Below are 26,330 nucleotides of genomic sequence, written 5' to 3' on the forward strand. Positions count from 1 at the left end.
TTTCCAGTTGATTTCTTTGTAAAGAGACTACTCCAAGGTTTGAGGGCTTGCACCTCCTTAATCTTTTCTGAGTCAACTTTCATAGCCTTGGAATCCAATTTTGGGGAATCTATCATCTTTTTGTGGTCAGGAGGAGGGTCCCATTGCCATGGGTCACCATCCGATCTCCCATCCTCATCATCCATTGCTTGTCCTTATTTCTTGCTTATGTTGCTTACAAAGATTTCTCAGTGTATCAAATGGATGTCAAGTTAGCCTTTCTTAATGGTGAGTTGGAATAGGAAGTTTATATTGAGCAACCAGATGGATTTCAGTTGACAAATCAGGGAGATATGGTTTACAGATTGAAGAAAGCACTGTATGGATTGAAGCAAGCCCCAAGAGCTTGGTATGCCAGATTGGATAAGTATTTGATGAAGCTTGAATTCAATAAAGGTACTGTTGATAGTAATATTTACTTCAAGATCGATAATGATAACATCTTAATTGTTGGAGTATTTGTTGATGACATTATTTTTGGAGGGAATGATAGTTTGTGCAAGAATTTTGTTGATGATATGCAAAATGAGTTTGAAATGTCTATGATTGGTGAAATGAAATTCGTTTTGGGATTGTAAATTACTCATTTGGATAAATGTATTTTTATATCTCAGTCCAAGTATGCGAAGGAATTGTTGAATAAATTTGGTTTAGATGATTCAAAGGTAGTTGGTACACCTATGGTGACCAAATGCAAGTTGACAAAGGATGATGATTATCTGTAAGCAAATAAAACCAAATACAAATCTATGATTGGTGGATTGTTATATTTGACTCAGACTAGATGATATATTATGAATAATGTGTGTCGTGTTCCTAGATTTCAAGTTGATCCTAAGGAATCTCATGTTGTAGCTATGAAAAGGATTTTTTGATATTTGAAAGGGACAATTGATTTTGGTTTGTGGTATCCTAGGGATGAAAAATTTTACTTTGAGTGATTTTACCGATGTTGATTGGGTAGGTGATGTTGATGACCAAAAGAGTACTAGTGGTGGTGCATTTTTTCTAGGTAAGAGATTGGTTTCTTGGATGAGTAAGAAGCAAAATGTTATTTCTTTATCTACTGCAGAAGCTAAATATATTGTTGCTGCTAACAATAGTACTCAGGTGATGTGGATGAAGCAGATGTTGAAGGATATCAAATTGGTTTTTATGAGGCTACTGCTATATACTGTGATAATTCAAGTGTTATCAACATTTCTAAGAATTTGGTGTTGCATTCAAAAACTAAGCATATATCAATCAAGTTTCATTTCTTGAGAGAAAAGATGAATGAGAAGGAAGTCAGATTGGAGTATGTATCTATAAAGGAAAAATTTGTAGATATCTTCATGAAGCCTTTGCCTAAAGATAATTTGAGTATCTCAAAGAGAAGCTAGGGGTAATTTTCCCTCCTGATGATAACTAAGATGCATGGATTTGCATCTGTCTGGTGGATTTCATAGAGATATCTTGTGATCCAAATTGATGAGTGTTGGATACTACTCAAGGGGAGTAGTCAATGTGGTGGTTCAGATGTTCATATTTGTGAGTTATTTCTAAGGGTAAGTGAATCATGTTTTGCATATGTGCCTTTTGCATTGATGTCAAAGGGGGAGAGAGTCATGTGAAAAACTATGGAGGAGAGAGAGCTATGTGAAAAACCTGTGTGCATGATCTCATGGGGGGATTGTTGAGAGTTTTATGAAGATTGTTGGTAGTTGAATTTTTTCCTTGCATTGATTATTTTTCAAATTCATATGTTGTCATCAATGCCAAAGGGGGGTAGTGTTGGATATTGTTGATAAGTTTGTTGGAATGATGTGTTGTCATTGATATCAACATATTCCTCTGTGTTTCAATGTTGCATTCAGATTAAATGAGTTGGTTTGGCCAATGTGTTGCAGATGAGTTGATGAGGATTAAAGGGTTTTGAGATAAGTATCTCTAGATTATTCAGCTAAATTTTTAGAGGTCTGCATGGTGATTTGATCAAGTTATGAGATCTGGTATTGCGGTTGGTTTATCTATTATTTGTGTTGATCAGTGTTTTGGATGTTGCTTTACATTGCTCCACATTTCAATATATTAGTTTGTGGATTTGACAGTGTGTTTTGGAAATCCAGGTGTGTCCTCAATTCAGATGGTTTATGATTTGGAGGTCCGCAAGTGAATCTTTTAGTTTGACAGTCAGTTCAATTAGTGTTCTTGAGGTTTGGTATAATGATGATGGAGATTCTAGTAAGTGGTGATGTTTTGGTTGTTGTTGTGGTAATTCATGATGCTTGTGGATGTTTCTAGATCATGCCCTATCCATTTTGATGGTATGTGTTGATCATTGTGTGCGTTATTGATGATTTTCTTGATCCGATGGTGTTTTTCATGTTCTTGGTTGACATCATGATTGTAGCATGTTACCGATGTTCGAGGCATAATTATTGAAGGTGTTTCTTGTTCGAAGTGTTGATTTAGGTTCATCCTATGTCTTAGTCAACATTATTTTGGTCTACATGTAATGTTGTAGGATGTGTTGTTATAGCTTTATAATTTGTGATGTGTGTTGAGCTGACCTTTAAATATAGGTGGATGATCTATATAAATATATGTAATAATCATATGAGAGATGTATCTGCAATTGTATCTGAATGTATGTGATTGGATAAGTGCGAACAAATGTTTTGATCTTTCAGAAGTGTGAAGAAGTGTGGCAGAAGAGATCAGACTGTATGCTTAACTGGATCTATAACCAGGCATGAGGAGATGTTATTTCATCAGTTCATGATCTTCGAGATGTAATCCGAATGTTTTTGTAAGACATTGAGTCTTCCCAAGAGATGTAGCCCTTCTTGTTATGTGATTTGAGCAGTGAGCTCTAGGCAGTGTGCATGAATGTATGTGCATTCCCCATTGTAATATTTCATATACTTCTAATAGGGTATCATCTCATTGTGGGTAGGTTCCCACCGTGGTTTTTCCCTTAACAGGGTTTTCCACGTCAAAAATCTCGGTGTTATGTGTGATTGAGGTGGTTTTCATTTGTGCTTTCATTGTTAATTATTAGATATGAAGTTGTGTTTGAGTTGTGTAAAGTTTTTAAGCAAACTAATTCACCCCTCCCCCTCTCAGTTTGTTGTGTTGTTGCCAACACATAGATCTACAAGACATAGATAACCACCTAAAAGGTATTCACCTAATGATTGGAGATGTATTTTTTCTTTGAATATTGATATGGATGAACCTAGATTTGAGAAGAGGCAATAGGTATGAATGATGTAGAATCCTAGAATATTTCTATGGAAGAAAAAATGACAACTTTGAAAAAGAATGATACATGGGATCTTGTACCATTGCCTGAAGGATGAAGCCTATTGGTTGCAAGTGGGTGTTCAAGAAAAAGATTGGTTCATATGTAAGCATTGAGAACTATAAAGCAAGGTTGGTTGCAAAAGGCTACTCTCAGTTTGAGGGTGTTGATTATGGTGAGGTATTTTCTCCTGTTGCAAAAATGACATCCACTATATTTTTGCTTCTTATTGTTGTTGTTTATGATTTAGAGGTTGAGCAAATGGATGTGAAAATTTCTTTCCTTCATGGTGATTTGGAGGAGGATATTTATATGATATAGCCAAAGCACTATGTGGTGAAAGGTAAAAGTAATTTGGTTTGTAAATTGAAGAAATTTTTGTATGGCCTCAAATAGAGTCCTAGGATGTGGTACCAAAAATTTGATGCATATGTGTTGAGTTTGGGATTTGAGAATTCTAAATTAGATCAGTGTGTTTATTATAAATCTGATGGTGATCATTTCATGTACATTGCATTATATGTTGATGATATGTTATTAATTGGTAAAGGGAAAGGTATGATTTCAGAACTAAAGTCTTGGCTTGCTGCTAAATTTGAAATGAAAGATCTTGGTGCAGTGAAACACATTCTAAGGATGGAAATTAGAAGAGATAGAGTGAACAGAAAGCTATGGATAGGTTAGAGTAAGTATGTGAATTCAGTATTATAGAGGTTCAACATGCAGGACTATAGACCATTATGTGTTCCCTTCACAGTTGGAATAAAATTATCCATTTCATATTGTCCTACATATCCATTAGAGATGAAAGACATGAGTAGATTTCCTTACCAGAGTGCAGTCAAAATTTTGATGTATGCTATGGCCTGTACTAGACCAGAAATTGCCCAAGCAGTGGGAGTTTTTTCTAGATATATGTCTAATCCTGGTAGAGTTCATTGGGATGCAATCAAAAGAGTCTTTAGATATTTGAAGGGTACCTCAAAGTATTCTTTGTGTTATCATGGTAATTTGGTTGGAGACATGATTTCCCTTGATATTCATGGTTATGTGGATTCAAACTAGGCATGTGATATTGATGTCAGAAGATCCATTGATGCTTATGTGTTTAATTTATTTGGTGGTGCAATTAGTTGGATGAGTAAGCAACAGGTTGTGGTTGCTTTCTCCACTACGGAAGAAGAGTATATGGTAGCTACCAATGCTTGTAAAGAAGCCATTTGGATTAAAAGACCATGTTTAGATAATGGAATAAAACAAGGTGCATTGATAGTTTATTATAACAGTCAGAGTGTGATATGCCTAGCTAAGAACCTAACATTTCATGCTCAAACCAAGCACATTGATGTTCAGTATTATTTTGTCAAAGATATAGTCGAAGATGGTAGGGTGAAGATGGTTAAGGTAGAGACTTTGATGAATGTTGCAGATTATATAACTAAGCATGTGAGCACAGAAAAGTTCAGATGGTGTTCAGAGTATATGGGCCTCATGGCCCCTAGCAATTAAATTATTATGTTGATACTCCCTTTGCTCTTGCAATGTTTTCGACAAGTGGGAGAATATTGGGAAAATGGTGTCTCAACCTTGCATTTGCATGAGGTTACTATTTAAAGTAATTTTTAGTTTGAACATAAAATGGTGTGAAATTCTCCCTGAAGCTTCTGGTTGGCTAGATAAGCATACTGGTAAATTTCCATCGCAAGATCATAGCTAGTTTTGAAGATAATAAAGTTTTCATTTTTGGAGGGTGTGATGAAAGGTTTAAAATTAATTTTGAGGACTTTAGAGGCTTCAAAAAACCTTGAAATAGGCATAAATAGCATAGTGATTTACGAGGTGATAGAGCACTTCGCGGGATTTCCAATGCTTCAAATGGTTTGTCAGTCGGACACATGGTTCACAAGTTATGGCCTCCGGAAGTTTGGACTCCTGAAATAGGAAATATAAATTGCATTAGACACGTAAATGAGCTATAAAAGGGAGGAACACATGTTGATGTGTGTTTTGACACACCATAGGGAATCTAGAATAGAGATAAGGTTGGATCTACTTTAGTGGGTTGTTTTAGCCCATGGTTTTGTAATATTGTTTGACAGTTTCTTGTATTGTATCTCTTATATATGAGGTTTGTGAGATAGAGGTTATGTGTAAGAGTCTTATGGCTATTGAGTTACCTCTGAATCTCTAATTAGTGGTACTTCTGTGAAGAGCTTTCTCTACAAGTATATTGTAATCTGTTATTGATTGTTGAATAATATATTAAGTTGTTTTTGGAGTGTGGGTTTTTTCTCCCGAAAGGGTTTTCACCGTGTTGTTGTGTTGTGGTATGCATGATATTTTTATATTTATGTTAAGTTTCTATAACTGTTGTAATGATTTGTAAAAAAAAATTCATTACCCTCCTTTCAAGGTTAGTGTAGGAGGTTGTTTCGCTATTTAACTTCCTTACAATTATGACTATGTATTGTGATGTATTCTAAGAGTCTCATATCTATTGAGTTGCCTTTGGATCTCTGTTGGTAATACTCCTATTAGTATCTTTCTTTTCAAGTATATTGTAATCTATTGTTGATTTTTGAATCATATTGGGTGACTTTTGGAGTGTGGGTTTTTTCCTCCCAAAAGGGTTTTCCCCATGTAAATTACTATGTTGTGGTATGCATATTATTTATATTTATTTTTGTTAAGTTTATGTAAATAATGTAAAGATCTAAAAAAAATTGCAATACCCTCTCAATATTAGTGTAGGAAGTTGTTCTGCTACCTGAACTTTCTTTCAGTTCCAAGATAAGAAGAGGATAAAACTCTCTAATCAAGGAAGAGATAGTTGTAAAAGAGATCTTGCAACAATTTTAAAGGGATCCTAGTGAAGGATGCATGACTATTAACAAGGGAGGAAGAGATCTTTTCCTAAAGACATCTACCTCTAAAAAGAGAGGACATCTTTAATAAAGATGATATCTTCAACTAAGAAGAGAAAGAGATAAAGAATGTCCACATTCCCTATTGCCAGGAGAGGGGATTCTTGATGAATGATTGCACACTTTCTATCACCAAGGTGTTAGAAGTACAGTTGTTGTTGTGCTAAAAGATCGACCTATTAATGTCTGATACAACCACTAGACTTATAGAATCTACAAGAGGTGGTTAAGCCATGTCACAAACCTGAGCACTGCACTGCACAACACAAGGAGACTAAGGGTGAACACCTTGCCACAATTCCCCCAGTGCAAGTGAGGGGGTTTGAACCTATGACCCAGACTCTAATACCACTTGTTGAACCCAAGGAAGGACTAAGACTGGGGGGTAAACCAATCAAAAACAAAAATCAATGCAGCACATAAAAAATTAATCAACAACACATATCCAAAACATGAACACCAAGATTTTCTACGTCAAAAACCCAAACTGGGAAAAACCACGTTGAGCACCTACCAACAAAATATATCCATTATGTATATCAGATTATAATGAAAAGAGCTCACTACTCTGAACTTGCAAACCAAGGCTAACTTCTCTTAGGGAAAGATACAAGAGAGGACATGTAAACCTAAAACTAATAGCAATAGGACAATATACAAAAATGATATGAAAAGAAGAATCTCCTGATCACAAATTTGTCCTTGAACTCTGCATCAAGCAACCAACACCAAGACACACAACTCAGACCTCAACTGCTAACACTCTATCTCATATATGTGTCATAGTCTTAGCATAGCTTGCATATCATTCGAACACAACTCTTCTTCACTACTCTTCACGGAACCTCACTAACTATCTTCGTATCATACATCTATACTCTGCACCTCATCTCTCACACTCAACTCAATCACATTCATCCTTAGATACAAGATAGATCATCAAATCTTGAACCAATTAGGCCTAAACCAAAATAAACCTTTTGGACAAAAAACAGACATGCTAATCCACTCCAAGAGAAAGAGGGGACCAAAACACATCTTCCAAATATCAATTCATCGATTCGCAATCACCAAAACATAAAAAATAACAAATCAACATGCTATGCATCCATATAAGCAATTAATGGTAAAAGTGTATCCCCCAATGCAAATAACTCTAATCCGGATCTCCACACACTATGGTGAGACCACATAACACATCAAACATTCTTCCATAAATCATATCTAGACCAAATGATAGGTCTAACATAGAATATCACGAGTAGTTATGAATAATGGGCCACAACACCCAAAAAACACAATGATATTTTTGAACCATAGAACTATCATAACCACCATACCAAAACTATATCCAAATAAGATAATAATGACAAACAACATTAGCAACACTTTCTGGACTTGAACACTTTCAAAACAACCAATATGACAACTGCATCACCAACACAATAAGATATATCTGGACCACAGACATTCTGGACCAACACCAATCCAGAAAAAGTTTGACATCAATGACAACCACATCAACACATACTTCCAATATGAGGATAGAAAAGATATACAATTTTAAGAAAGGAAGAGGTCCTCAATTTCATGCAATAAAGAAAAACCACCACAAAACGTGCAACTCAACAAGGGGTAAATGGATCCTTAGGAAGGAGGAATGATTAGAAAACTACTCTTCCCCCCAATGTAGAGACAAGAATAAATAGGCTATTATATTTCTACCCAGTTATTATTTCACATAAAATTGTACCATCGTGAAGGGTAATGAGCCCCCAAGAAGTAAGCTACAAGTGTCACATAGTGAGGACCAACATAATAGGAAACAAGTGTTATGTATTAAGGGATGTGAAAAAGGTGCCACTTATTGTCACTTTTCATTTGAATGATACCACAACCAATGGATTGTTGAATTTTACTCTTCAAAACTTGACATTTATTTGTGGAATGGCCATACATTTGATGATATATAGAAACAAACAAAAAAAATCAAGATTTACTCTACATTTTATCCTTCATTTTGGCCAAGAGAGGGTAATCAATTTGGCTTGAACAAGGTCAAACAAAATACTCTTTTGTTTAGATAAAAAGTTAGGAGAAGAAGACATGTATGCATTGGACAATGGAGGAGGGGATGCTAACAAAGGAGGAGGTTGGAAACATAAACCCTCTTTAGAAAAGTGTGATGTATATTTCTAAATGATCCTCAATACTTTATTGGACACATCCTAAACCATATCCATTCTATCCATGCTTAGAAATAATTTTGAAACCATTTCCATAATATTTTTCTAAATAAAATGTAGGAGTTTTGGTAGGTGTTGAAAAGTCAAGAGGAGAGCATTTACTGTTAGTTTTAATTAAGATGAATTCTAAAGAGCCCAGATCATCATTAAGACATGTGTTATAGTAATAAGAGGTCAAAATGGACTTAGAAAAATATTGAACAAAAGAAACATTAGGGTCCTTTGAGGCTTGAGCTTCTTAAATTCAAGAGCTCTATATTCTCCACAAAGGAGGGTGTAAAATTGAATAAGCCTCATTTTTTCTCCAAGAAAACATTATAAATAGTATAATTTGTGTTATATAAAGGGACATGTTAAGACAACATATACATCCTACTCCCTTTCAACATTAGTATGCAATCTTGCATCACCCTCTAGTGTGTACATCTCATTTTTGTGAATGACCTTGACTATTCGATGAAGAGTAGAAGGACCACTTGCATAGCATGGGCGCATGGTCTACCTAGAAGAAGGTTACATGTAAGAGTATTGTTAATTACATGGATAGGTGTGGGTAAGATTGCAAGACCTAATTTAATAGGGAATGTAAATTTATACCTAAAAACTATCTACCAATATTATCAAAGCCACGAATACAAAGAGAATTTGGTTGAATGAGGGAGGTGTCCACTTTGATCTTATGCAATAAGTCAATGATAAAAACATTAGGACCCAATCCATTATAAACTATGGTAATTCTTATAGCAATAATATTAACAAGGATAATAATCATGCGGGGATCATAATGATTTTGAACTTCTAGGGGAGGTAACTTATGTTGTTTGAGCACAATATCTAGCTTTGTTTCATGCATATGATCAAGCAAGGTTTCTACATCATTAAATGTAGCATGAGCTGATACAACCACCTTCTATAAGGATTCCTGGAGCATCTTATGGTACGTAGGTGAATTTTAAATCAAATCCAAAAGGAAGATCTTAGTCGAAGTAGCAAGAAGTTTCTCGACAAGATCATACTCCTTGATAACATGTTGTGAAAGAGGAGGGGTGGAGGAAGAAAATGTTGAGAACCGGGAAGAAAATTTTAATCTTTAATATTTTTTTAAGTGTTATATAATTGAGTTATTTCATGATGATCAATTTGTTCATTCATCCTACCTTTAACAATAATCACGATTTGTATTGAGATAGAAGGGCATCTTGACGAAGATGAACAACAATTCAGGCTTCACATGACTTAAAACATGAATAGCATTGACTTAATTGGGCTCTTTTTTCTCCAAGAATTGATTTTTAGAAAGGAGAGAATCAATAAAATTTGTAATGATATCATCCTCTTGTTCCAAGGTATCCTCATGAGTGGGACAAACTTTGGGAGATGGATTAGCAATATCCAACAATGCTTCATCTCTAGGGGAGATGTCATTTAGCTGCATGGAAGGTAAAGTGGTATTAATAAAGGTCTTTATGATATCATCCTCTTGCACTAAAATATCCATGTGAAAGAGGTACATTTTAGGAGAAGGATCAACATCATTCCTCAAAGCTTCATCCCTAGGAGGAATATTTTTGAAAGAAGTGTTAATAATATCTTCTTACACAAAAAAGTTTGCGTAGACATGAGGATATTTAGGAGATGGATGGAGTGATACAAGGGAAGTTAAGCCACTATCATGTCTAGGAAATATATGCATCATAAAACTAACTAATTGAAAACATAATGAAAACAAATTACTTTTTCAAATGATAACATATGCTAAATGCATGATATAAGTGACAACATTGTGCAATTTTAATGAATTTTTAACCAATGCAAGTACATAAATAATAGATGAATGCGTCTAAATATAAAAAAAATCGTATTTATCTAAAACTAAAAAATAAAAAATTATTCAACTAGAAGACATGTCGGGTTCACCAAAATGTAGTGTAGAGGAAATTGGGTTCATTAGTTTAAAAAAAAAAATTAGCAATCTACAACGTTGTTAATTTTACACCTTTGATTAGGGTATCCTAATTTACACTCTCCTAGAACTCATTTTAGTATTTCACATTCCTCTATGCATTATAGAACCTTTATTTTATTAAATTGATGTTTAGTATGAGTCCTATTTCACTTTAATACATCAACATTTTATTAATTGGGCCCTTATTTTAAGGGTTCCCTTTATCTTATTCCATTGCATACTTATATGGGTCCTATTTCATTTTAAAGTTATATGAACCTTTTCCCATTTCTAATTATTATAATTTTTCATATAAATTATATTTTTGGTATCATGGCCCTATTATGATCCTTAGACCTATTTTGTCAAGATGATGGTGCTCAAGCACCATTGTCCGATGATTTTTGGCTATCTTTCCATTTCCAGAACTATCCCCGATGTGAAAATATGATAATTTGCAGTTGGACAAAAAGTGATTTTGCTTTAAGGTCCCTATATAAGGCATCATTCATAATTCATTTTATTATCTTTTATCTTCTCATCATTATTCTATCATTCTAATTCTAAGAGCAATTATGATTCAAGGATCAACAAGCTACAACAAGGAAACTTAAATTGTGATTTTATGATCAATTTTATGACAATTTATCATGTTATTGTATCAACAAATGGAGGACTTATCCTAAGAGAATTTCATCATCAATTGAAGGTATATCATTTCAATTAGGCGTTCAAGCAATGCAATTTCAAACCTAGCCTCTACCCTTTCAAGGTACTCTTTTCATTTAAATTTTAAATTAATTATAGGGTTAATTGCAAACCTAGGGTTTGACCCAGGCAAACTCCTACCAACCCAACATCTCCTCTTATGTGTAGATTCAAGTTCAACTATAGGTTTCCAATAGATGGAAGATGAAAATGTGACAAGGATCCAGACACATAGGACCCTTCCAAAGCTCATCAAAAAACACTTGGAAAAGGGCATTTGGTTTGTCATTATCTTAGACAAGAGCAATTGGAGCATCCTTGTCTTCCCAGTCCAAATAGAATTTTTTTAGAGTGTTGGTACAGTGTCTCAAAGACCCATTTTCAAATCTGTGTAGAAATTTATCAAAAAGACAAGGAAGTTTTGAGAAACATTGCCCATCGATTTTTAGTTCAATTTTCAATCACAAGTGCACCTCAAAGTCCTCATTCCATTCTTGTACATGTTCTGAAGTTTCTATTTATGTATTAGATACTATAATCAGTTCAAGTTGCTAATTCATACATGTACCTTCTTACCCTAAATTTTGACTTTACAAAGCTCAATTTTTAACTCAATCAAAGGGAGTGGAATCCAATCTACATTCATCCCTCTTCCTAATATAATTGAGGTTGGATCTATTTATTTGATTCTCCTTTTAATGTAATTATTGTGAAATAGGTTTACTTCCTAGTTTGCATGCGTAAATGTGTGAACCCTATTTCCATCCATTACATTTTGATAAACCCAACTATTCTTACACTTGCATACCCTCTAATTTTAAATATGAATTTGCACAAATTCATTGTATACATTGGTTGAACATTGATTTTTTTTTTTAATTACTATGGCATATGAGTATTGATGAGCCTATAAATTGACCATATTATTTAATGTTTTACCTCATGCTTATAATGTCCTTCCAAGTCATTTCCAAACATTACCTTGGTTTTGTGAAGCATTAACTAGGATTAATAAGTGTCTAGCTAGTTGATATTAAATGATGATAAAATATTATAATAAATGGTTGTTATTGAATTTAAATTACTTAATAAGGATTATCATGTTGTTTTTGAGTGATTTGATGTTGGCATTTGGCATTATAACAGACAATGGGAGATTGTTGGCATTTCAATAAGGATATTGAGAAGGTTGTTGATGATTATGGAAATAACTGATTAAGGATGTTTACTGTCTTGATATTATTATTTTGTCATTGATGTCAAGAAATTGATTTTCTAATTCAGTATGATGTTGCCATATCTTGAGAAGTGTGATTTGAAGAGTATAAAGATGTCAGTAAAAGACACGGAAAGAATATAATGAATAAGGGGATGAATAAGGTATTCAATGGGCAACTATTACCAAGTTAGACAATGATGAGATCATGATGTTTAGATTGTTTTAACATCATACATATGTTGTAAATTGTAAGGTTAATACTATACTATGTTACCGAGCAAAGAACCTAGTCGGTAAACCCTAAGAAACCTAGTCAGTAAACCCTAAGGTTATCGCTATCGGTTAATGAAGGCAGAATGTCTACCGAGTGAAGTTTAGTATTTACCGAGTTGTTACCAAGCTGTAACAGAATACATTAAATGGTTACATGTGTTATTTAATGAAGGAAGTTGATGAGCTGGAATTGATTAAATGATTGGTATGCCGTGCATGAAGTTTGTTAATGAATCTATGGCAAAGGAAAATCGGCATGAAGATCTACAGCTTAGATTGAACCGCAATACCCTAGCACAAGTTCCAAGAAATGTATGCAAGTTCCAAGGTAGGTTAAAACATTTTCAGATCGAAGGATACATTGAACCTGGTCAAAGTTTGAAGATCTGATGGCTATGATTGATCATGGGAAATGTGATCAAGGAGATTAAGCGGTTAGATAATTGTTTATAAATAGGGAACTATTGATAAACAATGTATGCGGGCAAATGTATGCACAGGGATGCTACATAGTGATTACCAGGCACAGAAGCTTGAAGACCTGTTTAAATAACAGAGTATAGAACCCCAGCAGATGGACAAGATTAGTTCTATGTCTAGATTGTATTGAGCAAATAAGAATCTGCTTTAGCATTTTAGATGTGAAGTTGCAGCTAGATTTTTATTACTGTTATTTTGTGAAAGTGACAGAAAATATCTTAACCGAGTGGACTTAACAGTCTTATTTGTAAAACCCTCTAACAAGGTGACATTCTGATTGAGTGTTTGAAATCCCTTAACCGGGTCACATCTAGCAATGTGTTTGTAATCTTTAACAAGATTTGCTTTTAACCTAGCATACTCTAGAAGAGTATATTTCTTAGTTGGTCTGAAATCCCACAGTGGTTTTTCCCTAATTGGGTTTCCATGTTAAATCTAGTGTTATGAGGATTATGACGTTTATATGCTTTTGAGTTTGCATGTTTAGCAGTTTTGGTTATATTACTGAAGTATATGTTACCGAGGTTGAATCTGATGTTTTTATGGAAGATTAAGTTTGTATGATTCACCCCCCCCCCTCTCATCTTGTTGGATATTAGATCTATAATTACATTAAGTATCAGAACTATCATTTGAGTCATTCATACAGCTAGAAGAAAGGAGGAGCAAGTTGCCAATTGATAGATGTAGCAATTGACTGAAAGTGCAGAAAAAGTCAAAATACCAGTTTCAATAAAATAGGCATATCTCACTTGTTTCGTAATGAAATTAAGATTTTAAAAATGATATGGAAATATTAAAAGAAGATATAAAATGGGTTTAAATTGTTTGAGCGGATTCGCAATATGTAATGAGAAACATTCACCAGAAGTTGACTAAGACAAACTAGCAGATTTTCAAGCAGCAGTTAAGGATTGAGTTCTAGTTCAACATGAACTCTTCTACCTCTTCATGAGTTCGTGTATTTGGAGTTATTAAAGTCAATAAAAATTGGAGAAGATTGTGGAAATAATATTTGATGATTCATAAATAATTATAACATTTTTGTACACATGTTCAGCCATGAGTGCATTTAATGGTTGTAGAGTTCGAGAGGATTAGAACTCTCTCAGCTCTTGTTAGTTTAATCTTTATTATCAGCCATGAATAGAATAAGTTATATCCTTGTTGTCACGGGAGAAATGACATTTGTAATAAGTTTTTGAGTTTGTAATTACTTCAACTCTCGATCCTCAAGCATAAATCTAAGATTTTGTTGAGCTGTGAGAAAGTAATGTTGAAAGTAGTGTTGAAAGTAATGCTGAAAGTAGTGTTAAGAATAGTGTAGAGAGTATCCAGTTATTGTTGAGTCTTGTTAATGGTGTCCAATTTCAATGAGAAAGTTTGATACATGTCTATGTAATATTTGATTTGCAATAAGAAGATTATTTGAGCATTGAAGCTTGTCTATTGAAGATGGAATGCTAATGACAGATTGAAGCAACTCAAGCAAGGGCCACTTGAGAAATTGTAATTCCATCATAGTTTAGATTTTTATTCATTGTGATTTACTTTAATTAGTGAGTTGGATATGATAGGTTTTGGTTTTAGTATATTTGATTTCACTAGTTTTAGAACAGTCATCCTGCAGCCACTGTTGTTGCAAATAACCAGTCATCCTCTAGCCAATGTTGTTGCAAATAACTAGTCATCCTATAGCCACTATTTTTGCAAATAATCAGTCATCCTGCAGCCACTGCTGTTGCAAATAATTAGTCTTCATGCAGCCACTATTGTGTAGTTAGTTTTATTTCCAGTATTGTCATGTTTTCAGTTCAATTTATTATTCTGAGTTTATTTGCTATACACAACTGATACAATAGCTTAGAAGGCTTCCATAGTGCATATACAATGTTGTCTCATTTCAAGTTCACATCCTTGGGTTGATAATTAAATGTAGCTTCTAGTTCATGAAGGGTTTCTTAGTGTGGATAAAATCCCCAAGTTGTGAATTAGTATTCCAACCTCGATTGGAATTAAAAAGCCCAACATTTTTGAAATATCCATGCCTTCTATTGTTGTCCTACACCATAGAGAGGATGGAACAAGATCAAGAAATGAGTATAAATAGAAAAGCATGAAAAAAATATTTTTATATCCCTTGTAGCAGCAAATACAATGAGAATAAAAGGCAAGAGCCAAGGAAGAGGATATGAGAGTCACAAAATTCCATGCATAACCAATGTCTACTCCTTGCTTAAGGACAAGCAAGATTTCAACTGGAGGGAATGATGAGCCTATAAATTGACCATATTATTTAATGTTTTACCTCATGCTTATAATTTCCTTCCAAGTCATTTCCAAACACTACCTTGGTTTTGTGAAGCATTAACTAGGATTAATGATGTTTGATATGCATATAAGTGTCCAGCTAGTTGATGTTAAATGATGATAAAATATTATAATAAATGGTTATTATTGAATTTAAATTACTTAAGAATGATTAACATGTTGTTTTTGAGTGATTTGAGTCATTCATACAACTAGAAGAAAGGAGGAGTAAGTTGGCAATTGGCAGATGTAGCAGTTGACTGAAAGTGCAGAAAAAGTCAAAATACCAGTTTCAGTAAAACGGGCATATCTCACTTGTTTCATAACAAAATTCAGATTTTCAAAATGATATGGAAATATCATAGGAATATATAAAATGGGTTTAAACCATTTGAGCTGATTCATAATATGTAATGAGCATCATTCAACAAAAGTTGACTGAGACAAACTAGCAGATTTTCAGGCAGCAGTTAAGGATTGAGTTCTAGTTCAACTTGGACTCTTCTACCTCTTCATGAGTTCGTGTATTTGGAGTTATTGAAGTCAATAAAAATTGGAGAAGATTGTGGAAACAATATTTGATGATTCATAAATAATTAGAACATTTTTGTACACATGTTTAGCCATGAGTGCATTTAATGGTTGTAGAGTTCAAAGAGGATTAGAACTCTCTCAGCTCTTGTTAGTTTAATCTTTATTATCAGTCATGAATAGAAGAATTCATCTCCTTGTTATCGCAGGAGAAATGGCATTTGTAATAAGTTTTTGATTTTTTAATTACTTCAACTCTCAAGCCTCAAGCATAAATCTGAGATTTTGTTGAGTTGTGAGAAAGTAGTGTTGAAAGTAATGTTGAAAGTAGTGTTAAGAATAGTGTAGAGAGTATCCAGTTATTGTTGAGTCTTGTTAATGCTGTCCAATTTCAATGAGAAAGTCTGATACATGTCCATGTAATATTTGATTTGCAATAAGAAGTGTAGTCACATAAATCTGTCCATTTTAATTAAATGAATATTTCGTATTTATTTGATTAAAAATCCACTAGCCACCAATTAATTAAATTAATATTTAATTAATTCATCCCCAAACATTCTTCTATTAATTAAATAAATTATTCAATTTATTTTAATTAATTCATTAAAATCAAATTCCATTCAATTAAATAAATAAAATCAATTTATTTAATTAAATCCCCTTTTCCTCTTTTAAATAAATTAAATAAAACATTTATTTAAATCATTATCCCCACCCCACTTGCATTTTCCTACAAATGCAACTTGCACACATTTTGAAATAAATGAATTTTTATTTTAAATAAAATCCTATTTTCCCTCACCCACCAAATCCACTTGCAAAATCTAATCCTCTTCTAGATTCTTCTAACCCTTTTCTAATTAACCTAATCCATCCCCTAAATATTGTCACATTCATAAGCAAAATGGAGTCACTTCTCAAAGCCTCAAAGTCTTTGATAACCATTAAAGGCTTCAAGTCTTCAACCACTAAATGGCTCAAAGTCTTTGAAAACCATTAAAGGCTTCCAACTTTCAACCACTTAATCCCCAAAGTCTCCAATAACCATTAATGGTTAATTCAACCCTCCCACATGGTTAAAACATTTGTTTGACTCAACCTCTATCCAACCACAAAGGTCTCATCAAGCATTTAATGCTTTGACCATGATTATCTCTTAATCATTTGCACAAAGGTTTATCCTTGGATTAACTCCTAATCCAGTGGGTAATCCTAATTTAGGCTTGACTCTTAGCCTTTAGATAACCATGAGGTCTTCTCGGGCCTTTAATGCCTCCAACCTTTTCTCTCAACCCAATCCTGTGTTGACACTTGTCACTATTTTATTGGTGCCAAATTGTGCACATGGATCCCCAACTTTCAAGCTTGACCCTTGATTAAATCTTTCAATCCTGGCCATCCATTGCTCCATTTTTCCTATAAATAGAGCCCATTCCTTCATAATCCAGATCCTGAAAACTTGTAAGCATTTAGACTATAGCCATTTTAGAGAGCATTTTAGCATAAACAATCTAAATCTTGTCTTTTTGGTTAAAATATATCATTTTAGCATAAAATAGCTTTTTCATTTCATGTTTGGAGCTATTCTACAATCTTAATCCTCCATAAGCATCCATAGTGCAAAAAGCTGCTAAGAGCTACACTATTTTGGAACTTGGAGAGGAGAGGAACAAGGGAGAAAGAGCTAATGTCATGTTAAGAGATAGTTGGAGATATCTCATTGTCTTACTTCTTTAGTTAGATTCATCAGCATGTTTTTAGTGTCTCCTTTGGAATGCCTTCGTATGTTTTGGTTTTTGATTGATTAACTCTAACGTTTTGTGTGTTTGGTGTTGATTGATCTTAAACTAACATTTGTGCCATTTAGGAGGGCATCAAGAAGATTATTTGAGCATTGAAGCTTGTCTATTGAAGATGGAATGCTAATGACAGATTGAAGCAACTCAAGCAAGGGACACTTGAGGAATTGTGATTTCATCATAGTTTAGATTTGTAATGGTTTAGATTTTTATTCATTATGATTTGCTTTAATTAGTGAGTTGGTTATGATAGGTTTTGTTTTCAGCATATTTGATTTCACTAGTTTTAGAACTGTCATCCTGCAGCCACTATTGTTGCAAATAACCAGTCATCCTGCAACCACTGTCATTGCAAATAACAAGTCATACTGTAGTCACTTCTGTTGCAAATAACTAGTCATCCTGCAGCCACTGTTCTTGCAAATAATCAGTCATCCTACAGCCACTATTGTTGCAAATAACCAGTCTTCCTGCAGTGACTGTTGTGTAGTTAGTTTTATTTCCAGTATTGTCATGTTTTTAGTTCAGTTTATTATTCTAAGTTTATTTGTCATACACAACTGATACAATAGCTTAGAAGGCTTCCATAGTGCATATATAGGGATGTCTCATTTCAATTTCATGTCCCTAGGTTGATAATTAAATGTAGCTTCTAGTTCATGAAGGGTTGCTTAGTGTGGATAAAATCTCCAAGTTGTGAATTAGTATTCCATCCTCGATTGCAATTAAAAAGCCCAACATTTTTGAGATATTCATGCCTTGTATTGTTGTCCTACACCGTAGAGATGATAGAACAAGATCAAGGAATGATTATAAATAAAAAAGCATGAAAAAAATATTTGTATATCCCTTGTAGCAGCAAATACAATGAGAATAAAAGACAAGAGCCAAGGAAGAGGATATGAGAGTCACAAAATTTCATGCATAACCAATGTCTACTCCTTCCTTGAGGACAAGCAAGATTTCAGCTGGAGGGAATGATGAGCCTATAAATTGACCATATTATTTAATGTTTTACCTCATGCTTATAATTTCCTTCCAAGTCATTTCCAAAAATTACCTTGGTTTTGTGAAGCATTAACTAGGATTAATGATGTTTGATATGCATATAAGTGTCTAGCTAGTTGATGTTAAATGATGATAAAATATTATATAAATGGTTATTATTGAATGTAAATTACTTAAAAAGGATTAAAATGTTGTTTTTGAGTGATTTTATTCATTCATACAACTATAAGAAAGGAGGAGCAAGTTAGCAATTGACAGATGTAGCAGTTGACTGAAAGTGCAGAAAAGGTCAAAACACCAATTCCAGTAAAATGGGCATATCTCACTTGTTTCGTAATGAAATTCATATTTTTAAAATGATATGGAAATATTAAAAGAAGATCTAAAATATATTTAAACCATTTGAGTTGATTCGCAATATGTAATGAGAAACATTCACCAGAAGTTGACTGAGACAAACTAGCAGATTTTCAGGCAACAGTTAAGGATTGAGTTCTAGTTCAACTTGGACTCTTCTACCTCTTCATGAGTTCGTGTATTTGGAGTTATTGAAGTCAATAAAAATTGGAGAAGATTGTGGAAACAATATTTGATGATTCATAAATAATTATAACATTTTTGTACACATGTTTAGCCATGAGTGCATTTAATGGTTGTAGAGTTCAAAGAGGATTAGAACTCTCTTTGCTCTTGTTAGTTTAATCTTTATTATCAGTCATGAATAGAAGAAGTCATCTCCTTTTTGTCGTACGAGAAATGACATTTTTAATAAGTTTTTGATTTTGTAATTACTTCAACTCTCAAGCCTCAAGCATAAATCTGAGATTTTGTTGAGTTGTGAGAAAGTAGTGTTGAAAGTAGTATTGAAAGTAGTGTTAAGAATAGTGTAGAGAGTATCCAGTTATTGTTGAGTCTTGTTAATGGTATCCAATTTCAATGAGAAAGTCAGATACATGTCCATGTAATATTTGATTTGCAATAAGAAGATTATTTGAGCATTGAAGCTTGTCTATTGAAGATGGAATGCTAATGACATATTGAAGCAACTCAAGCAATGGCCACTTGAGGAACTGTGATTTTATCATAGTTTAGATTTTTATTCATTATGATTTACTTTAATTAGTGAGTTGGTTATGATAGGTTTTGGTTTTAGTATATTTGATTTCACTAGTTTTAGAACAGTCATCCTGCAACCACTGTTGTTGCAATTAACCAGTCATGCTCCAGCCAATGTTGTTGCAAATAACCAGTCATCCTGTAGTCACTTCTATTGCAAATAACCAGTCATCCTGTAGCCACTGTTCTTGCAAATAATCACTCATCCTGCAGCCATTGTTGTTGCAAATAACTAGTCTTCATGCAGCCACTGTTGTGTAGTTAATTTTATTTCCAGTATTGTCATGTTTTCAGTTCAGTTTATTATTCTAAGTTTATTTGTCATACACAACTGATACAATAACTTAGAAGGCTTCCATAGTGCATATACAGTGTTGTCTCATTTCAAGTTCACGTCCCTGGGTTGATAATTAAATGTAGCTTCTAGTTCATGAAGGGTTGCTTAGTGTGGATAAAATCCCCAAGTTGTGAATTAGTATTCCAACCTCGATTGGAATTAAAAAGCCCAACATTTTTTAAATATCCATGCCTTCTATTGTTGTCCTACACCATAGAGAGGATGGAACATGATCAAGGATTGAGTATAAATAGAAAAGCATGAAAAAAATATTTTTATATCCCTTGTAGCAGCAAATACAATGAGAATAAAAGACAAGAGCCAAGGAAGAGGATATGAGAGTCACAAAATTTCATGTATAACCAATGTCTACTCCTTGCTTAAGGACAAGCAAGATTTCTAATGGAGGGAATGATGAGCCTATAAATTGACCATATTATTTAATGTTTTACCTCATTCTTATATGTCCTTCCAAGTCATTTGCAAACAGTACCTTTGTTTTGTGAAGCATTAACTAGGATTAATGATGTTTGATATGCATATAAGTGTCTAGCTAGTTGATGTTAAATGATGATAAAATATTATAATAAATAGTTATTATTGAATTTAAATTACTTAAGAATGATTAACATGTTGTTTTTGAGTGATTTGAGTCGTTCATACAGCTAGAAGAAAGGAGGAGTAAGTTGGCAATTGACAAATGTAGCACTGACTGAAAGTGTAGAAAAAGTCAAAATACCAGTTTCAGTAAAACAGGCATATCTCACTTGTTTCATAACGAAATTCAGATTTTCAAAATGATATGGAAATCTCATAAGAATATATAAAATGGGTTTAAACCGTTTGAGTTTATTTGCAATATGTAATGAGCAGTATTCAACAGAAGTTGACTGAGACAAACTAGCAGATTTCCAGGCAGCAGTTAAGGATTGAGTTCTAGTTCAACTTGGACTCTTCTACCTCTTCATGAGTTCGTGTATTTGGAGTTATTGAAGTCAATAAAAATTGGAGAATATTTTGGAAACAATATTTGATGATTCATAAATATTTAGAACATTTTTGTACACATGTTCAGCCATGAGTGTTCATTTAATGGTTGTAGAGTTCGAAGAGGATTAGAACTCTCTCAGCTCTTATTAGTTTAATCTTTATTATCAGTCATGAATAGAAGAATTTATCTCCTTGTTTTCACAAGAGAAATGACATTTGTAATAAGTTTTTGATTTTGTAATTACTTCAACTCTCAAGCCTCTAGCATAAATCTGAGATTTTGTTGAGTTGTGAGAAAGTAGTGTTGAAAGTAATGTTGAAAGTAGTGTTAAGAATAGTGTAGAGAGTATCTAGTTATTGTTGAGTCTTGTTAATGGTGTCCAATTTCAATGAGAAAGTTTGATACATGTCCATGTAATATTTGATTTGCAATAAGAAGATTATTTGAGTATTGAAGCTTGTCTATTGAAGATGGAATGCTAATGACAGATTGAAGCAACTCAAGCAAGGGCTACTTGAGGAGCTGTGATTTTATCATAGTTTAGATTTCCAATAGTTTAAATTTTTATTCATTATGATTTACTTTAATAAGTGAGTTGGTTATGATAGGTTTTGTTTTCAGCATATTTGATTCCACTAGTTTTAGAACAGTCATCCTGCAGCCACTGTTGTTGCAAATAACCAGTCATCCTGTAGCCATTGTTGTTGCAAATATCTAGTCATCCTGCAATCACTTATGTTGCAAATAACCAATCATCCTGCAGCCATTGTTCTTACAAATAATCAGTCATTCTGCAACCACTGCTATTGCAAATAACTAGTCTTCCTGTAGCCACTGTTGTGTAGTTAGTTTTATTTCCAGTATTGTCATGTTTTCAGTTCAGTTTATTATTCTGAGTTTATTTGTCATACACAACTGATACAATAGCTTATAAGTCTTCCATAGTGCATATACAGTGTTGTCTCATTTCAAGTTCACATCTCTGGGTTGATAATTAAATGTAGCTTCTAGTTCATGAAGGGTTGTTGAATTAGTATTCCAACTTCAATTGCAATTAAAAATCCCAACAAGTATCTTGTTTGATCATCAATGCATTTTGTTAAATGGAGTTGTTATCTTCTTTTTCTAGTTCAATTTCAAGTTTCATTCAAGATGTTCATTATGTTTCCTTTTATGAACATGATGATAACTTACCTATTCCTTTCATCCATAGATAGGATTTACTCTCTCCCACATTTGGTCCCACCCATGAGGACACTTTAGTGGAAGAAGAGATTATTAACACTTCTATTAAAACTTCCCCTCCTAAGGATGAAGATTTGAAGCATAATGTTGATCTTTCTCCTAAAATGTAACTCTCCCATGAATATATCTTAGAGAAAGAGGATGCTATCATAAACACCTTTCTCAATGTTACTTTACCTTCCATACATTGTATCTCTACTAAAGATGAAACATTATGAATATTTTTAATCGTTCTCCCAAAATTTGTCCCACTCATAAAGATACCTTGGAGAAAGAGGAAGAAATCATTAGCACTTTCCTTGATTCTCTCCCTTCTAAAGATGAATCATTAATAAACAAAGAGTCTAATTCACCTCATTTTAGTACAATCCATGTTTCCAATAAACTTGAGAAGCCTAAGCCAAAAGTACCTCCTAATTATTTTTAGGAGTTTTAAAATACATATGTAAAACAAGTGATATGGAAAGGAAACTAACACAAAAATATGGTCTCAAAGTGCCTCACACATATAAAACTAGAATCATAAAGCAAGATTCCAATGTTCTTCTCACTTCCCTTCCTCCCCCACCTCTTAAGCAACATGTAAGCTGGGAACATAATCTTATTGAGCAACTTCATACCACCTTAGCTAATATATCTCTTTGGGATTTGATCCAAACCTCACCTTCATACCATGGTTTGTTCCAAGAATCTTTAAAAAAGGTTTATTTCCCTCCTTGTGCTATACCAAATGATAGAAAATTCTCACAATATGATTTCCCTTCTGTAGAGGTTGAAAATAGAAATGATCACCCCTTGCATTTATGAACATAAAATAAGAGGTACCTTAATTGATAATGGTCAGCCCTTAACATTTGTTGTGTTGACTTATTAGATAAGATAAATTTGGATTATTCTTCCTTTCAACTTGATTCTCTTTATGTTTGTGGCTTTGAGAATATTGCTAGAGACTCACTTGGTATAGCCATGTTACCTATCAAAATACTATTTGTGACTTTACTCACTCCTATTCATGTAATACCCAATGATCTTAATTATAATATTCCTTTGCATAGATCGTGGATTCATGCTATGAAAATAGACCCTTCTACTCTTCACTGCACAATCAAATTTATACATAATAATGAAATCCACGCAATCAAGGTTAATCCTACACCTTATTATAATCATGTTTAAGAATAAGTAGGATGCATATTTCCCTTGCATATTAAGATTTCCTCAACAATATAGTCTCCTATCAATGATGCTTCATTAGAAAAGAATTGGGATATATTAGACTTTACAACTTCATTTAACAGATATAAGGTCCCTCGATCCAAATACAAAGCCTCAAAGGAGCCTTCTGTGTCACTTCTTCAAGCTTATTCTAATTCTATTTCAACCTTTTCTTCCAATACATGTATTGATTATGATTGGGTCTATTTACCCTTTAAATATAAGAATGAATCCTCTCCTCTAAACATTTCAACACCTATGTTTTATTTTTAACATGGATGTAATGAACGTGATTAAGAATGTGCGCAACAAGTTTTTTAGACCCAAGAGAAATATACATCACATTTTTCCAAGGAAGATTTAGGTTTTTAACCTCCTCCTTTGTCGATATCCCCTCCTACATTGTCTAATACATTTGTGTCCTCTACATTCAATTTCTCAATGAGAGATTATTTTGTATGTGCTTTTTAAAGCCAACTTGATTATTCTCACTTTGAAAAATAAAATCAACAATCATAAACAAAATCAACTGAATCCTTCCTTTTGTAAGTATCATCAAATCCATGACCATTCCACCAACAAATGTCATGACTTGGAAAATAAAATTCAACAACTTATTGTAATTGGTATCATTCAAATACTAGATGACAATTATTTGGACTCTCATCTTATTCCTTATCCATAACGTTTAATTTCCTATTATGTTGCTTCTCACTATGGACATTGATAGCTTACCTAAATGGGGATCATTTTCACTCATGGTTGCACAGTTATTCCTATCTCCATGCTTGGGGTGCAAGAATAGTTTTCAATCATTCCTTTTATATAAAGACTCACTTTTTCTTTGTTGAGTTGCATCTTTTGTAAATTTGTGTCCTTTCTTGCATAGAATAATCCTTCATGCTAGTACATTTGTGTTCCTTGCTTAGGACCTATTCTTCCTTGAAATTATACATCTTTTATGACTTATCCCTACTTAGTAATGTATATGGTGAAAAATGGATAACAATAATAACGATATTAAAAGGCTAAATGAATTCAACCACAAAACCCTAGCCTAACAACAACAAAAATCCACCATAACATATGAAGATTACCTAAGACAATGCAAATCAAACAAAATCAGAAAGATTATACCATCACATGTCCAATAGGGTTTGGATCTCCATTCTTCCTATCTCCATTGATCTTGCTTGATATATTTGCTCTCAGATTTTATGTGCACAAGAGCTCAACAAAGAACGGAATGTGGTTGCAAGTAGGATCGCATATGCCAAGTAGTCAATTGATCAAGTAGTTCATTCATTAGGGTTTGATAATGAAGGAAGCATCTCCTTATATAGAAGACACAATATGAAATGGAGGGATAAGATTGAGAGGTGTAAAAAGAGGTCGGCTATGATTAGAGGGTAGGTAAAAGAAATAATAAAATAATGAAAGGGGTAGGTAGTATAGGAATTAAGAGATGAATGACATATGTCATGGGTAGAAAAGGTTAATGAATTAATTAAATAAATAAAGATTTATTTAATTAATAGAAGGAGTGGGATCAATTAATAAATAAGATATTTATTTAATTTAGGAAAAGGATAATTTAAATAAATAAATGTATTTATTTAAATGAGAAATAAGGCTAGAAGAGGATAAATGAATTAATTAAATAAATAAAGATTTATTTAATTAATAGAAGAATTAAGCTTAGATAATTAAATAAATAAATAAAATATTTATTTAATTAGACTGGACAATTTTGGGTGTCTACATTTTGCCCCTCTTTGAGACAATGCGGCTTGTCGCATTGTTTCAAAGAAGATAAGATGAACTGATACAGAGTTGCCCCAAGATGGGAATAATATGCCCCCTCGAGAGATTGGATGAAAATGTCTGAAAAGATTGCAGACAATCTCTCGATAAGAAAGAGAGGCTAGAATGGACTGACCGAATAAAGTGACAAAGTCACGGGATAAAGAAGACTGACTCGGGAAACGAGGGCAAGGACTAGGGTAGTCTATAAGATAGACCACGGGGGAAATACATCCTCATTGTCATCCACACATCCACGAGAGCAGAGTGCAGAGCGAAAATAGAGTAGCAGCAGTCAGCAGCAATGGCCTTTGTACACAGATTCGACCGCGTTCGCCGATTCCAGAGGCTAGCAGAGGTAGGAGAGCCGGTGAGTACCACAAAACCGCCTCGTACTTCGATGCATTAATTGTTGTCATTAATGCATGGTAGATAGGGAAATAAATGCACTTAGAATAGGATCCAAAAAATGTCAAAAAATGTCCAGGCGCGTCTGCGTTGGTGCCAGGCGCGTCTATGCTTGCGAGGCACGTCTATGTTTGTGCTAGGCGCGTCTATGTCAGAAAATGCATCTGTGTCGAATGTGATCGCGTCTGTGATGCGTAGGCGCATTTATGCCAAGAAGGAATGTCTGTGTCGCCCAGGCACATCTGTGCAGAGCATAGGCATGTCTATGTCTTTCAGGCATGTCTGTGTTTTTCAGGCGCGTCTGTGCAGTATTCAAGCGCGTTTATGTCAGAAAAGCACGTTTATGTCCAAAAAATGTGAATTTGTGTCTTCTAGGTCAAATCGACAGTTCTGTGATGAACATACGTTGTCGATTGGATAAGCTGCTGAGAGGATACACTCAAG

The sequence above is a fragment of the Cryptomeria japonica genome, chromosome 8 (genome assembly GCF_030272615.1).
Source record: "Cryptomeria japonica chromosome 8, Sugi_1.0, whole genome shotgun sequence".
Taxonomy (NCBI): Eukaryota; Viridiplantae; Streptophyta; class Pinopsida; order Cupressales; family Cupressaceae; genus Cryptomeria; species Cryptomeria japonica.